General features: G+C 37.0%; 1 protein-coding gene across 4 annotated transcripts in view; it reads left to right on the top strand.

Moving 5' to 3' along the window:
• LOC149822661 (uncharacterized) overlaps window positions 1-13,900 on the top strand; it is a 75,494-nt gene extending 61,594 nt beyond the window's left edge. For 3 of the 4 annotated variants that reach the window (XR_016425705.1, XR_016425706.1, XR_016425704.1), the window contains exons 18-19: window positions 13,244-13,340; window positions 13,476-13,900. The gene's annotated coding sequence lies outside the window, so the exon portion shown is untranslated. Of the gene's footprint in view, window positions 1-13,243; window positions 13,341-13,471 lie in introns of all 4 variants that reach the window. The other variant, XR_016425703.1, reaches the window with a different exon arrangement.
• Window positions 13,901-16,874: the final 2,974 nt, after the last annotated feature.

The raw sequence follows: 16,874 nt of genomic DNA, 5'->3' as shown, positions 1-16,874 counted from the left end.
GAACCATAGACCTTCCATACGTTACATCAGAATTCCAACTGACAGACTTCTTCACCAAACCGTTGTGCTCTCCAAGATTTAACTTTCTTCTTGGCAAACTTTCGGTTATGTCACCCTAAGTTTGAGGGGGGGGGTGTTAAAATGTAATGATCTTTTTATATATATTCATATATATATATATATGGAGAGATACATTTACATATATATATATATATATTCAAAACCCGATAAAGGGTGTTTCGACCATCTAGCATTTTTGCACATATTCTCATTTGAGAATATGATTGTACTCTCTTGCTTTTATTTCTTTTTAGTTTTTTATTTATTGTCTTTTGTGTCACATGGGGGGGGGGGGCTCTCAACATACACGTTGGAGTCCCCTCCAATGGTTATATTTATAACCATTGGAGGGGCTCCAACATATATGTTGGAGCCCCCTCACTCCTCCAACATGTATAAAAAGGGGTGTTCCCCTTCTTGTTTCCTTATGCTTTTGTAAAGCCCCTTTTGGGACCCAATGTATTGAAGTTGATATTTTTTACTTTTGTGCATTTGTATCCGTGCCTTTGTGCACTTGTGAGAAGTTCTCCTTTGTGCCTTTGTGCACACCTCATATTTCTAGCATTGTGATTATATACAAAATCTCTTTTTATAGAGATTTTTACACTCACCTCACAAATGACTGTAAAACTGTAAACAATACTAATGGGTGCACATAACTCACCATATTAAAAAAACAATATCTCTTGTCTGCTTAAAATGACACATAAATAAGATATACATAATAGGAGGAAACACACAAGATGAAAGAGCATCAATTTTAACAATCTTTTGAAATACCATGGTTTCAAAAATAGATAACCATCACAGATAAACATAATTATAAGCAAGGTTATAAGTATCATGTTGTTACCCGTATCGGTCGGTCTCAGTCAATTGATGCAATCATATGTCTGGTCAATATAAACAAGCTATATAGAGAGTGAGCTCAATCTAGATTACAGGTCTACTAAGAGACAACATCGTCACATAACATTAAAAAGGGTCAAAACATATATAGAGATTCCCAAAGAACTATATAAAAGTTTAATAGCATAACTATCACCAACCATGTACCCAAGTATATCATAAGAAATTTTATCATAATGCAATAAATATAAAATCTCTAAGAGGCAAGAGCCTTCAATCAAGAATAAAAGTGTCCACCAAAGATCCAAGTGAGTAAGCACAACAAGTGTCCACTAAGGGCATACCAACAAAGCCCACAAAAGGGCACACACAAGAATGCTAAAATATATATACATATATAAAATAAATATTTTATTCAATCCATAAAATGCAAGAAGCATTGTAATACCCGCGGTTTAAAAAAAAATGCCCCCCCGTGGTCTACTTAAACCCCCAAGGGGGGGGGGGGTTCTTTTTACAAAATGCAAACCTCCCCAACTCCCTTCCCCCCTATCACTCTCCCCCCGACTCTCTGTCATGCCGACTCCCTTTCCCCCTGTCACTCTCCCCCCGCCTTTCTCACGACGGAGACCCAACACCTCCCTGCTCACCCCGAGTTCTCCCTCTTCCTCTCGCTGGCGCACCAGCACACCTCGTCGGAGCCCTCCCGACACCCCTCATGTATTATCTCTCTCTCTCTCTCTCTGTTTTCGGCAGGGGGGGGGGCACCACCGATCCATCATCAGATGCCGACAAATAGGTTGTGGGCGGCAGCCCCGCCCCTCCTCCGTCTCTCTTCCCTGCACTCAGCCGGACAAAGAGAGGGTAGCTTTGCCCCAATCTGCTCCTTTTGCCCCTCTTTCTCTCTCTGTGGTGGTGGCACTGCTGCCCTACCAGAAGCAGCGGAACCATGCGGGTGCCGCTACACCCTTCTTCCTCCTCTGTTTCCCCGAAGACAGCAACAGTCGAACAGTTGTTGCTCCCTCTCTCTTCCCTTCCCTTCTCTTCTACCTTTACGACATGCAGACCAGAGCCACCTGCGAGGGTAGCTCTAGTTTACCTAAAGGGAGGGTGCCGAGCACCCTCCCCTTTTATTTTTTTCTCTGTGGTGAAGGCTGACTCACCTAAAGGTGAGCACCCTTTTTTTTTCAGCAGTAGTCGTAGGCTGCTGCTACTTTTTTGAGACAGCCGACAGGGGGTGTCGTCTCCCCTGTCGCACCACGAGGCACTGTCAACGAGTTGGGTTGTTTGGGAATGCAGCCCTAATCGGGGGCACCAGAGAGGGTGAGAACCTTGTTGTGTCTGGACCTTGTCGTTCCCTTGTAGCCCCCTGTTAGTCCCCCCTTGCTGTCCAAGATTGGGACCAGGCCGAGCTCGGCCTGACCACCGAGTCCACCCCCTCCTGTTGCTCGCGTAGCTAGCCGAGCTAAGCTCGGCTAGAATCGATCTCAGCTCGGTCTCCGCTTTCAGACCGAGCCATCTCAGTTAGCAAACTGAGTTTGGCTCAGTCGAGCTTTACCCCCCGCCTCTGGTACCGAGCTCGGCTCGGTCCGGTCAAACTGGGTTTAGGTTTGACCCCTGCGATGCAATCATCGTCACGATAAGGTTTTAATACCATCCTTTATGCAGCACAACATCATCTTTTTAGCGCTTCACACCGACACAACGGACGCGACATGCTTACTAAGGCACGAGCTTTTAAAAACCTAATCGTCAGTGAGTCCGACCATCTTCGAGGTAAGGAAAAGTTGCATACGAGGACAAATGACAGAATACTTCTAACTTATATATATATATATATATATATATATATATATATATATATATATATATATATATTTATATATATATATGCTTTTAACTCAAAGATGCAGTTTTTGCATATTCTTGTCCATTTAAAATTTATGTCATTTACTTTGTCGCCGTGCTGTTATATGCACAGGCTACTGCTTACGCAATTTATTTAGCCGATGTACGGTTTCGTATATCGTGCATTGCTTATGCAATTTATTTAGATGATGTATGGTTTCGTACATCGTGCATTGCTTACGCATTTTATTTAGCTGATGTTCGGTTTCGTACATCGCGCGTCGTTTACGCAATTTATTTAGCTTGATGTGTGGTTTCGCACATCGGGCCTTGCTTTATGTCATTTACTTTGTCGTCGTGCTGTAATATGCACAAACTTACGCTTTACTATATATGTATTATATATATATATATGTATTATATATATATGTATATATATATGACTTTATAAGGTACACATACTCCTACCTACTTTAGATTATGTGTACATTTAAAAATGCAAATTTGCACATCCTCGCCAAGTCTCTATTTTCAAAAGGTTTTTACATGCGAGATTTCAAAGCTCGTATTATTCGTTGTCTCGAAAAGCAAAACAAGTATTTGGCGTTTGCGTATTCGCAACTGACTGTTTTTCTCAAACCTACGTAACGGAAGGGCTTCAATTACTTAGCCTTAAGTGGTTCGTACGTTCGGTCATTCGTTTTGGTATCTGAAATGACTTGGATATTCCCGTCCTAAAGCATGGGACTTTGGAAATTTTTAAATGATATTGGGGTTTCTTTCTGAGAAACCGATATCCCTTTCATCGTAGTGGTACTATCAGACATGCATGGCATGTTAGTACTATGATGATTGGATGAGAGGTTTATGGTAACCTCGTAGCGTGAAATTGCGCGATGATTAAAATAAAGTTACATAAATGGTGATGATTCGCCTTCACAGGCAAGATGCTCGATTTGGTTTGAAAGACCAAAGTGTGTAGAATGGGTCGTTAGTTAAAAATAGAGCATGACATACCTATTCGTCTCTTTGGTTCCGTCAAGAGAGATGATGAAATTGTACAAAAACTCTGATGGACAAGTTGTTAACAACTATGCTCCTCGAGTAGCAATTGATTCGGTATCCTCGGTCATCGGAGTTAGGGGATGGGGCTACCAAAAATTATCCTAGGTGGTAGATCCCATAGACTTCTGCAGAAGTTTGGATGCATTCCTTGCTATGTATGCCTCTCGGGAATTCTCTCTCGGTCACTGGCCGTCTCCTTAAGAGCAAACTCAATTAATTATTCAGGGTATCAAAATACATAGAATAACAAACCCCCGAGTAGTCTCAGTTGTTTCTACGCTTTTTTTGTGCGTACCCTTAGGACAGTTAATATCGAAACAAGATTATCATGCTCATTTTACTTATTCTGAATTACATATCACGAGAGGAACAACGCATATGTTAGTTTTGTTCTGAATTTTGATATCTATGCACCTATCAAATTTTTATAAGTCTAACCCGTTTTATGGGATATATGTGATGATTAGGTCGGTACGGCAGGCGATGATGCGATGACGTGATGATATCAAGATCCCACTCTTTCTCTGACGTTTCGTTCCTGAGCATGTTTTGTAATTTTGCATAAGGGGTTTTCTTTTGAAATCCCTCTTTTGTATAAACTTTAATTATCAAAAACCTTGTTTTGAATCTATGTGGTTTCATTGCTTATACAATGATGCAAATCTATTGTGTAAAGGAAAGTTTGCATTTAATGTGCCTAAGGTCTGTTGACTTGTTATTTCAAACACCATTTTTTGTTGAATTGCCATTTTAAACTCTGAAAAAAGATTTCAAATTTTTTCTAAAAGGTTACAAGTTCGGGATTTTGGGGCGTTACCAATGAAATATCAATGCACAAGAAAGAAACAACTAAAGGTTACAAAAGTGCACAAATACTCAAATCAATAAGCCACCAATAGGCAAAAGCACAACCATACAAGTCTTCAAAAAATATAAGTTTTATTCATAAAGTGCTCAAGAAGAAGCATAAATACAAGAACTCGCATAATAGAGAAACACATTTAGTATTATTAAAAAATACATTTGAGTACATGATGACAAACCCTGCTTATGCCATCCAATAATAATCATAAAAATTACTCGTGGCATATACCTAAGAATATAATGCAAGAATTCCTTAATCCAACATTATACACAAGCCATTAACTTGAGAATAATTATTCTTAATACGGTATTTTAAATAGAGCAATATCACTCAAACATACATGGAATAATACATTCACACGATGATAAAAAAACTTTACGAGAGCATAGAAAACATATATGTTATAACCAATGATAATACCATATAAAGAAAACTTCTAAGATTCACAATCTTAATCATGGAGTTCAGACAATCTATCTTAAAATTCATGCTCGATCACATAATTAAAACATCAAAGAAACATCACGATGTATTAAAAATCTCAAAGATAATCCATGTATACACATACGTTAAGAGACAAAATATAAAAATTAATATTTTGCAAAACATGACACAAGATTTTAAGAAACCACATGTTTTGAAAAATATAATTTTTTAATACACATATCCATAATCTAAAAAACATAAATTTCATATATGAAAAGACAACAATTTTTACATATTCTAATTTAAAAAAGAAACATTTATTTTTAATATAACCCTTGTAAAAACACCTACCATACATATAAAATAGAAAAACCAAAGATACATACCGGAATGTGAAATCTTTGAATCCATATCATTCATTAATACGAATCTTTTCCAAGACCACGATGCCTATTAGAATGTGGAATATGGATTGGATATGGATCCGATAAAGGATCCATATCCATTCACGAGTTTTGCTTTAGTTGTATTATAATGTAACATGTGTTACTAACAAGGGGCACTTTTGTCCTTGTAAAAAGATCATTTAACCCTATTAAGACTAATGAAACACTAGTGCAACAACAAGAAAGATTGACTGCCGATTTTTGAAACCTCTTATCTTCCCCTCCTTTTCTCACACTTTCTGCAGATCACGTCAGTTTATTAGCAGATTTATCATGGTATCAGAGCAGGGTTAATCCTGTGGGTGATGAATACATAAAGCTCGTGCCTGGTCAGCGTGAAAAAGTTGGCAGTTCGTAGATCTGAAAGCAGGCAGATCATGTGCCTGGTCAGCGTGAACAACTTCTGAGGTCAGCGTGAACAACTTCTGACAGATCTAAAAATCGCAGATCTGAAACCTCCTTTCTTCTATTTCATAGAGCCCCTTTTCAGCGTGAACAGTCTTCCAAATCACGTGCCTGCCTGGTCATTCCTTTTAGCGTGAAAGTTGGTAGGTCACGCAACCTTGGTTTTCCTCCTTTTCTCTTTGTTATTTACATTTCTTTAAATGTCAATATGTTTCTTTTCTTCCATTGTCTTGCAAATCTGAAATACTTTCAGAAAATATCCCTTTTAGCGTGAAAGTTGGTAGGTCACGCAACATTTGTTTTTCCTCCTTTTCTCTCTATTATTTATATTTCTTTAAATGTCAATCTGTTTCTTTTCTTCCATTACCTTGTAAATCTGAAATACTTTCAGATTTATAATCTTTGCTTATCCTTCTTTTCTCACTGTCGCAAATCTGAAAGTGGCGACAGATCTGCCATCAGTTCTTTCACCTATTTCTAAAGATCATTGTCTGATTTAAGCCTCTTTTATTCCTCGCAGATCTGAAATCACTTCAGATCTGCTATTCTATCTTTGTCCTTCGGCAATTTCAGCCCCATAAAGCCAAGTTCAATACTGCTGCCATTCTCAAATCCATTTGCCTCGACCTACTTATTTTCATTTATCTTAATTCTTTGTTAGCCTTTTATTCTATCAATGGATTCTTCAGGGAATTCAAGTCTCTCTTCCAGTTTCTTAGGGCAGTTAGTGTCAGAAAAGTTAACTACCAACAACTATTTGACTTGGAAGAGACAGATTGTCCCTTTCATTCGGAGTCAAGATCTTTCAAGTTACTTGATGGATCAACTCCAATGCCTCCAGAATTTATCACAATCGAAGCCAAAGAGGATGGAGGATTGCCAAATATTTTTTGCAACCCTGCTTTTGTTGCTTGGATGAAGCGTGATCAGGCACTCGTCGCATACATCACCTCCACATTGTCACAAGAAGTCTTGATTTTCATTCCTGATGATTGCACCTCTAAGGTTTTGTGGGATGCTTTAGCTCAGACCTACTCTCAGTTATCAGAGGGTAAAGTGTTGTTTCTTAAACGTGAATTTCAAATGTTAAAAAAAGGGTGCAATGAGCATTATTGAATTCTTAAATCAAGTCAAAAGCATCACAGATCAATTAGCTATGGTTGGATATCCAGTCTCAGATAAAGAAAAGGTGCAACAAACACTGAATGGCCTGGGATCAGAATATCATGTTCTCGTTACATCCTTATTATGCTTGCCTACGTTGCTCTCCTTTGAGGAATTACACGCCAAACTTTTTCAGTATGAGATGACACTGAAAAGCATGTCTGAAGCTTCAACAGGACAACCATCTACGCATGAGGTTCTTGCCACAGGGGTGATAGCTGATCGTGCACGAGGAGGATGTGGCAGAGGCAAGGGAAATCCAATCCAGGGTGGACGTGGGATTCTACCTACACCAAATGCTAATGTCAAATTTTCAAAGAATGTTCCCATATGTTTTCAGTGCAACAAGTGAGGTCATATCAAGGCCAACTGCTGGTTCAACCCACAAAATCAGAATAGAATGTAAAACGCCAGAAATGTTGGTATATCAGAAACTGCAGGTACATTTCGAGTCAGTGAAGATGCTAAGGATCTCCTTCTATCTGCTATGGCCAATTTGAATCTGAAGCAAAATGATGATGGAATATGGTATGTTGACTCTGGGGTAGCAACCCATGTCACTGGTAATGCAGGTAAGTTCTCTACTCTGACTCCCTATTTTGGAAAATCTAATATTGTAACCGGAGATGGGACTCACCACCCTATTTCAAACATAGGCAATGTCGTCATTCCTTTGTCTAAGTCATCTATTCCTTTATTTGATGTTGTTCATGCACCAAATATAAAGAAAAATATTGTATCTGTTTCCAAGCTTGTTGATTCTACCAATTCTTCTGTGGAATTTACTCCTACTTCTGTCTTTGTCAAGGATATTCAAACGAAGGAGATGTTCGCTAAAGGAGAGCGACGTGGAGACATGTATGTCTTTAATGAAGATCCAACCTCCAATGTCCTGAAGCCCCAGTCTGATCTCGTCTCCAAAAGTGTCCTAAGTACATCCAAATGTAATAAGTCAGATCTCTGACATTCTCGTCTTGGTCATTATAGTCAAGTCTTTATTGAAAAGTTAGTGTCCAATGGTCTTCTTTCGGAGTCTATTTCACCTTCATTGAGGAATAAAATATGTCTCAGTTGTCAGGTCTGCAAAAGTCATGTACTTCCTTTTCATCAAATAAATAAAAGAGCTTCTATACCCTTTGAGATAATATGTTCAGATGTTTGGGGCCCAGCTCCTAATCCTTCCTCTTCTGGAAGTAAATATTATGTATCCTTTATTGACAGTTTCTCTCGTTTTACCTGGATATTCTTTATGAAACACAAATCAGAGGTCTTTTCCATTTTCCGTCACTTTCATGCCTATGTTAAAAATCAATTCTCTCAAAATATCCAAATTCTCCAATGTGATGGAGGTGGTGAGTATTCCTCCAAAGAATTTTTAGATTTTCTCTAAGATAATGGGATGCATCGTAGAGTTTCTTGCCCGTACACTCTACAACAAAATGAAATTGCTGAACGTAAACACAGACATATTGTGGAAAGTGCAGTGAGTATGATGCATGGGAGTAACTTACCCATTAGTCTTTAGACTGAAGCTTTTCACACTGCCACTCATGTGATAAACCGTCTTCCTATGCCTATTCTTGAAAATCAATCTCCCTATTATGTTCTCTTTGGTGCACATCCCGATTATAATGAGTTACGAGTTTTTGGATGCACATGTTATGTTCATATTGACAAATCCATGAGGACTGAATTCCAGGACAAAGCCTCTATATGCCAATTTGTAGGTTATGCAGATGAACACAAGGGTTACAGATGCTATGATACTGCCAGTAAGAAGATTAGAATTCTCAGAAATGTTTTGATGAAAATAATTTTCTGGGAAAAGAAGCGGAGGTCAATCGTGAACCTACTGGTGCAGTTGATAATTGGTATGATCCATGGCTTAGTGCTGAACTTATTTCACATGCTGCCGAGCATACTATTCTGTCTCCTGAAAACATACATGGTGAGACAGTTTCAGATGATACATCACAAGCAGAGTGTTTGAGATACAAAGGAAATGTGTATACCAGGAGATCTAGAGAGCAAACGAATGTACCTACTGAAGAACACATTGCATTGTCTAATGACAGAGAAGCACCAAGAAGATCAGGCAGGGTAAGGCATCCTATTGAAAAATGGGTTAGTTATGACAACTTTTCTATGGACTTTCAGATTTTTCTATCCCAGATTGAAAAAATGATGAACCACTTGGTTTTCATCAAGCTATTCAATCCAACAAATGGATTGAAGCGATGAATGAGGAGATCGAGGCACTTCATGAGTGTCGAACATGGGAGATAGTTGGCCGTCCTCCAGACAAAAATGTTGTTGGTTCCAAATGGGTTTATAAAATTAAATATAAACTGGATGGTAGCATTGAACGGTACAAGGCGCGTCTTGTGGCCAAGGGTTTCACTCAAGAATATGGTCAGGATTATGATAAGACATTCAGCCCAGTGGTGAAAATGAGAACTATTCGCATTATACTTGGTCTGGCAATTGAACATGGGTGGATCCTCAGTCAGCTTGATGTTAAGAATGCATTCCTTCATGGGGACTTAAATGAAGAGGTCTATATGGAGCAGCCTCAAGGTTATGCAGAGGGAAGCCCAAAAGAATATGTATGCAAGTTAACTAGAGCTTTGTATGGATTGAAGCAAGCTTCTAGGTCATAGTTTGAAAGCTTTTCCTTAGAAATCCATAAACATGGTTTCTTTCGTTCCCAACTTGACCATTCTCTGTTCATATATAGGAACGGTACCACTATGGTTTTCTTACTCATATATGTTGATGATATTGTTATCACTGGTAATGCTCCAGACCACATTCAACAAATTAAAGTTTTATTGAGTATGCGGTTCAAAATGAAAGACCTTGGGGAGCTGAGATATTTTCTTGGAGTAGAGGTAGACAGACAAGGTGATAAAATGTCATTAACTCAACATAAATACACTCTTGATCTTCTGGCTAAAGCAGGAATGACATATTGTAAACCTCTACCCACACCTAGTGTTGTTAACCAAAGGCTGAGTATTTGTGATGGTGAGTTATAGCCTGATGCAGTCAAGTATCGGTGTTTAGTAGGTATGCTACAATACCTTACCTTCACTAGACCAGACATTGTGTATTCTGTCAATCAAGTATCTCAATTCATGCATGAACCAAAGACTGGTCACATGGATGCTGTCAAACGCATGCTTCGCTATCTAAAAGGAACGGTGGGTGATGGACTCACATATACTCAATGTTCATGGAAATCACCAAAACATGACATACTGGCCTATACAAATGCAGACTGGGCAGGGGATCCAGATGAGAGGAGGTCTGTTTCAGGATACTGTGTTTTCATTGGGAGAAATCTTGTCTCATGGAGTAGCAGAAAACAGAAGGCTGTGGCAAGATCTAGCATAGAGGCAGAGTATAGATCTATGGCAACTACCACAGCAGAAGTGACCTGGATTAAGCATCTTCTTACAGAGATGGGAGATGATATATCAAATTCGACACTTATGTGTGATAATAGAAGTGTTATACAAATTGCATTCAATCCTGTTCATCACAGTCGGACTAAACATATTGAAATCGATCAACATTTCATCAGACAAAAGATAGCCGACAAAGAGATTGAACCAGTTTATGTGCCTTCAGAAGACCAAGTTGTTGATATGTTTACAAAAGGTCTTACAAGTCACCGCTTCTGGTATCTGAAGAACAAGTTGCACATGGTTCAACCCCATGCACAACTTGAGGGAGGGTATTAGAATGTGAAATATGGATTGGATATGGATCCGATAAAGGATCCTTATCCATTCACGAGTTTTGCTTTAGTTGTATTATAATGTAACATGTGTTACTAACAAGGGGCACTTTTATCCTTGTAAAAAGATCATTGTAACCCTATTAAGACTAATGAAACACTAGTGCAACAACAAGAAAGATTGACTGCCGATTTTTGAAACCTCTTCTCTTCCCCTCCTTTTCTCACACTTTCTGCAGATAACGTCAGTTTATTAGCAGATTTATCAATGCCTTGCTCTGATGCCATGTCACAGAATGGTGTGGATGCCAATGCACTCCAAAATGAATACCAAGAGTCAAAATATAATATATTTTAATACAAGCTCACCATAAGAAATAAAAATGGAACACAAGTATTATAAATGAATAATTTCATTAAGAGTGAAATGAAATTCAAAAATACATAAGAAAATAAAAAATAAAATATAACCTCACTACAAAACATTCATAACACTCACAAATAACCTAGATCTACCCATCAATCTCTCAACCTTCACACATACACAAAGAGAGAGCCTATCTAGCCGTTGGAGTGGATCCAACGACTAGTTTGACTAGTTGTTGGACCTATTCCAATGGCTAGGTATCTAGCCGTCTATGTAACACATACTCCTCTAACAGGGCACCGTAGCGGGTGCAACACTTGGACACGGCTTCCTTTGTGTCAGGTGAAGTCAACCACGTTGAGGTCCATTTCTATAAAAAAGTAGATTCAGTTAACCCTAACGAATTTCAGTTTTATTTATATATATATATATATATATATATATATATATATATATATATATATATATATATATATATATATATATATATATATATATGCACCTCCGCACTAGTGTGGTGTTATTTTTTATTTATGAGGAATAACAATTGTAGATTATTAATTTGATTTATTGCATGAATTTATGCATGATGAATTGATGATATGATAATTGTTTTTATTTCATTAGTGTTAACTTAAAACTGTTAATAAATAAATAAATATATATATATATATATATATATATATTTTATAAGGGTTGACTTTAACTAGTCGTTGGAGGCTAGTCCAACGGCTAGCTATGTCACATAGGTGCAGGTGCGGATGTGGGTGTGAATGCAGCGATGCGGCACTTTAAAAAACTTGGGTGTGGGGGTGCGGACAGGATATATATATATATATATATATATATATATATATATATATATATATATATATATATATAATGTACACACATATATATAAAATATTACATTCATCTTAACAATTGAAGGCATGAAACTGTTGAGCTGAAAATCATAGGTTCAATCCTTATCAACTCAATCTGACCACGTAGACATGTTCAGCTCTCTTTGTTTGCTAAGGTATCAAGCCTTAGATCATGTTATTTCAATCTAAAAATATAATGTTTTGAGTCGTGAAATTTTAGTGAGTTGTGGGCCATTGATTTTTGAAGCCCTGAAGAAACGTATTTGCATGTCACAATCACATGATTCAAAACTCATTTTGTACTAAACCTTGTAGATCACATCCATATGGTCCGATTTACAAAAAAAATCTAAAAAATATGAAAAGAAAGTGATTTATACTCCATAGTTCCATGCCTTCAATAGCACCAAATATTTACCCTATATATATTATATTATATTATGTGTGTGTATCTTGGAGTCACATGATCACAGATCCATGTTTAGGTGTCTCAAGTGTTAAAAGTGCTTGATGTTGTAGGGGGCATTGTGTAAATGATGATCTTGATTGAAAGTGAGAACTAGCACCCTACTGATGGGGATAAATTGGAATCAAATGTTTTGAGGTTCTCATTGAAGCAGCATGGAATTTGCAGGAAGATCATGGAGGTCTTCTTCCATTTCATGAGGCTATTTGGATGAAATTTCATAGTATGAAGGCAGTGGTTACCCTTCGGCTTCTCACTCATGATCAGGTGTGCACTATGGGGTGAATATGTGATAATTGGCATCTCACTCATGATCAGTTGTGCAGTATGGGGTGAATATGTGGTTAGACTTTATTTTTTGTAAATCTATTATGATGGCTTCTCACTCATGGTCAGTTGTGCTTATGGGGTGAATATGTGGTTAGACAGTGTACTCTTTGTAAATCTATTGTGGGATTTCCTTTTTATTTGTTCTTCTCTTGATTAATTTTGTCTTGGACATGAGGGAAACCGTTGCTTGTTTAGGTAAGAGAATTCTTAGAGATGATGTAGTTCATCAATACTGGCTGACTACTTTCCATATTGTTAAAAAAATCAAGGGATATTAAGAATAAAAATCTATTTGTAGAAGATTTATGCAATGACATGCATTGTGAATGAAATTTTCTATGCAGTTAGGAAGTTCATTATGAGTGTGAAAGAAGAGAAGCCAATCAAGTCCAGTGGTTACTGGAAGGAATTTGAATTTCTCAATCTCTATGTTGGATAAAGGTGAGTGTATAGATTTTGCTTTGATAAATGGTTTGTCGGTTTTATCAATGTTGGTTTAATTAGTCGGGCTGGATGGTAGAAGATTAAAACCAATTCTGTTAGATCACACTCATCAATGTTGGTTTAAATAGTCAGGCTGGATGATAGAAGATTAAGACCAACACAGTCAGGCTCACTCCTCCTTCCAGTTATCATGATGCAAAGGAGTTTAATATCTGGGCTGGGTTGATAGTCTGATTCCTGAATCATCTTGGTGTGGATTTGAAGACTATCATTAAGTCATCCAGGTGCAATGTGGTATGTATGTATACTCAGCGACACTTCAGAAAAGAGATAAAATATAAATGTATGATTGTTTAAATGAATATTGGTTCCTCATTTCAAGATCATACTATGTAGAGCTTTTGCTTTGTATGCTAGGTTGGGATTTTGTAAATTGTGGAAAGACGAACACTAGATTGACTTCGTGCATTAGCCAAATTGTTATGTAATTGAATATATTGGTAAGAGTTTCCTTGTGCCTCAGCTTAAAATGAAAAGCCAGAAAAGGAATTTAAACATTCTCTTTTTTTCTTAATTTCATTGTTCTCTTTTTCTTTTTGCTTCACTTTCCTTGTTCATGGCATGTATGTTCTCTTATATATATGCACATTTTTCAATAACACATACACATATATGTATGTATGTATGGAGAGAGAGAGAGAGAGAGAGAGAGAGAGAGAAAAGGTTGCCCCTTGCATGGATTGAGCTTCTTAGAAATTTAAGAAATTTTGAAAAGCTTACGATTGACTTGGTGGTTGATGGATCTAAGAGAGTAAACACTTGGTCAAATTTAAAAGGCAACATTCTTGGTTATCAAAAAGGATTTTAACAGTTCTCAGCAATTTATGAATCCTTAAAATCTGGACAAATCATCTTTTACATCTTTTATATGTGCCCTCAAAAGATATAAACACCTTTGATAAAAATGTATTAGTGCAAATGTGCACACCACGATGTTGGTATCAAGGAGTATTATCTCATTATTCATGCATTGTTAAGTAAATCTGATTATGGTCATGGCTTATTTATTTTAGAAGATAACCCTGACTTTAATAAATTTATTTATTCAATATTTGAATATTGTAGGCCATTAATTTTTTAAACCTTATAAAAACCTGCCTCATGTTGTAATCGGACGATTTAAGAGCCAATTTTCACTCAAAAAACATGTAAATCACAATTATAAGGTTTGTTTAATGAAAATCAACAAAAAAAATAAAAAAGGTATCATTTATACCTACAAACGGCAATAGCAAACTCTCTCTCTCTCTCTCTCTCTCTCTCTCTATATATATATATATATATATATATATATATATATATATATATATATCAATGTTGTGAAAAGTGACTGAGGCATAGCGAGTGTAATGAAATACTAAGTGCACAAACACAATGCCACAAAAGGGCTAGTGTGCACATCCACAAATACACAAGCCACTTATGGGTCAAATATGATGAGCCACTAAGGGCTAATACATCAAAAGAGAGAGCAAGAACACAAGTAAAAAAATATAATTTCTTATTCAAATATGATTGCAGCAATCATAACAAATGCAAGGGAGGGAGTTCCTTTAAATAGGTACTCTAATACACAAGGGGTTGGCCCATGGTTGCCAGTCGAGGAAGCGGGAGCGGGAAGCGATACGGGAAGCGAGGCACTTTAAAAAATTTAGGAAGCGGGAAGTGTGGGACTACTTAGAAGCGAGTCACGAACCGTCTCAGAAGCGACCTAGGAAGCGAGGGGGAAGCGAAAAAAGAAGAAAAATAAAAAATAAAAAATAAAATGGAAAAAAGAAGGAAGCGAGGGGGAAGTGAGGGGGAAGTGAGGGGGAATGGGAAGTGTGCTTTCCAAAAAAAGGAAACACGCTTCCCAAAAAAAAGGACGCTTCCCCACGTGTTTCGGAAGCGCGATGTTTCGTGCTTCCGAAGTGCGATGTTTCGCGCTTCCGAAGCGTGTATCGGGGAAGCGTGCTTCCTCTACTGTAAGGGCACTTTTGGTAACTCTGGGTTGGCCCAATTAGCTGATGAACCAGCCCCAACAGCTAGATTTATAGTCGTTAGGACTGGTCTATTTTTACAATAGCAAAAAAACAAAACTAAAAAAACAAAAAAGAAACAAAAAAACAAAAAGAAAGTCGTCAGTCCCTAGTGGACTAACACCTATTACAATGATGAACTGAATGAAATACCCTTGATGGGTAATTCAGTTTATATACACAGAATATATATACATACCCTCTCAAACTTACAGTGTGATCACTGAATGTTTGTCAGGGAAAAAATAAAATCAAAGTGATGAAGGCACCTTGGTGAAGAAGTCTGCTAATTGATATTTAGAAGTAACATAAGGTAGGCCGATGGTCTGCCTCAAAAATTTTTCACGCATATAGTGATAATCAATTTTTATATGTTTGGTTCTTTCATGAAATGTATGCTTGCCAACTATGTATATTACACTCTTATTATCACAACACAATCTGGAAGGTGTCTGAAGATGAACGCTCACATCTTTAAGTAATCTTCACAACTAAACAATCTTTGATGTTGTCGTAGTCATTGCACGATACTCAGCCTTAATGGATGATAATGGTATTTTTTATTGTTTTTTGTACTTTCATGGTACCAAAGAATCATCTAAAAAAACATAAAAGTCAATAGTTGAATGTCAATCATTTGAATCTCCTCTCAAATTTGAGTCAAAATAAGCAATCAACTCAAGAAAGGAAGGAGAGGATAACAAAAGACCTTTAGAGGTAGATGTTTGTAAATATCTAACAATTCTCATCACAACAGTCATGCAAACTGTGGTGGAAGAATGTTAAAATTGGCTACCAGTATCAGACCTAATAATAGTTAAATAAGTCAGGATACTAATCATTTGGCGATATGTAGTAGGATCATCGAGAGGTGTCCCATCATCAATCTTTATCTTTGCATTAATAACTTCAGGTGTGTCCACCATTTTTTCATCAGTAATACTTGACCTATCAATGATATCATTAACAAACTTGGTTTGAGAAAACAAGTATTCTTTAGGAGAGCAAGCAACTTTAATTCCAAGAAAAAATCTAAGAAATCTAAGATCAGTCATCTCACAATATTTTTTAAGAAAACATTTAATATACTTTACTCTCTATTTATCTTCACTTATAATGATCATATCATCAACATAAATGAGAAGTATAACAATCTCTGCATTAGATTTCTTAGTAAACATGACAATATCAGTATAACAAGATTTAAAACAAAGCTTTAGCATAACAGAACTAAAATAATCATACCAGGCTTTGTGTGCCTATTTAAAACCACAAAGAACCTTTCTTAATCTAAGCCCTTTTCAGAAGGGACTTCATATTCAGGAGGTGAATCCATATAAACTTTTTTTTTTAAATCTTTTTTTTAAAATATATTTTTTTACATCCATTTGGTAAATAGGGAAACTTTTAATAGCAGCAACAATAATAAGGATCCTAACTGAAGTCATCCTAT

This window comes from Nuphar pumila, chromosome 11 (assembly GCF_984573655.1).
Source record: "Nuphar pumila chromosome 11, dmNupPumi1.hap1.1, whole genome shotgun sequence".
Taxonomy (NCBI): domain Eukaryota; kingdom Viridiplantae; phylum Streptophyta; class Magnoliopsida; order Nymphaeales; family Nymphaeaceae; genus Nuphar; species Nuphar pumila.
Note: the sequence above shows the minus strand (reverse complement) of the source record. Positions and strands in the feature narration are given on the sequence as shown.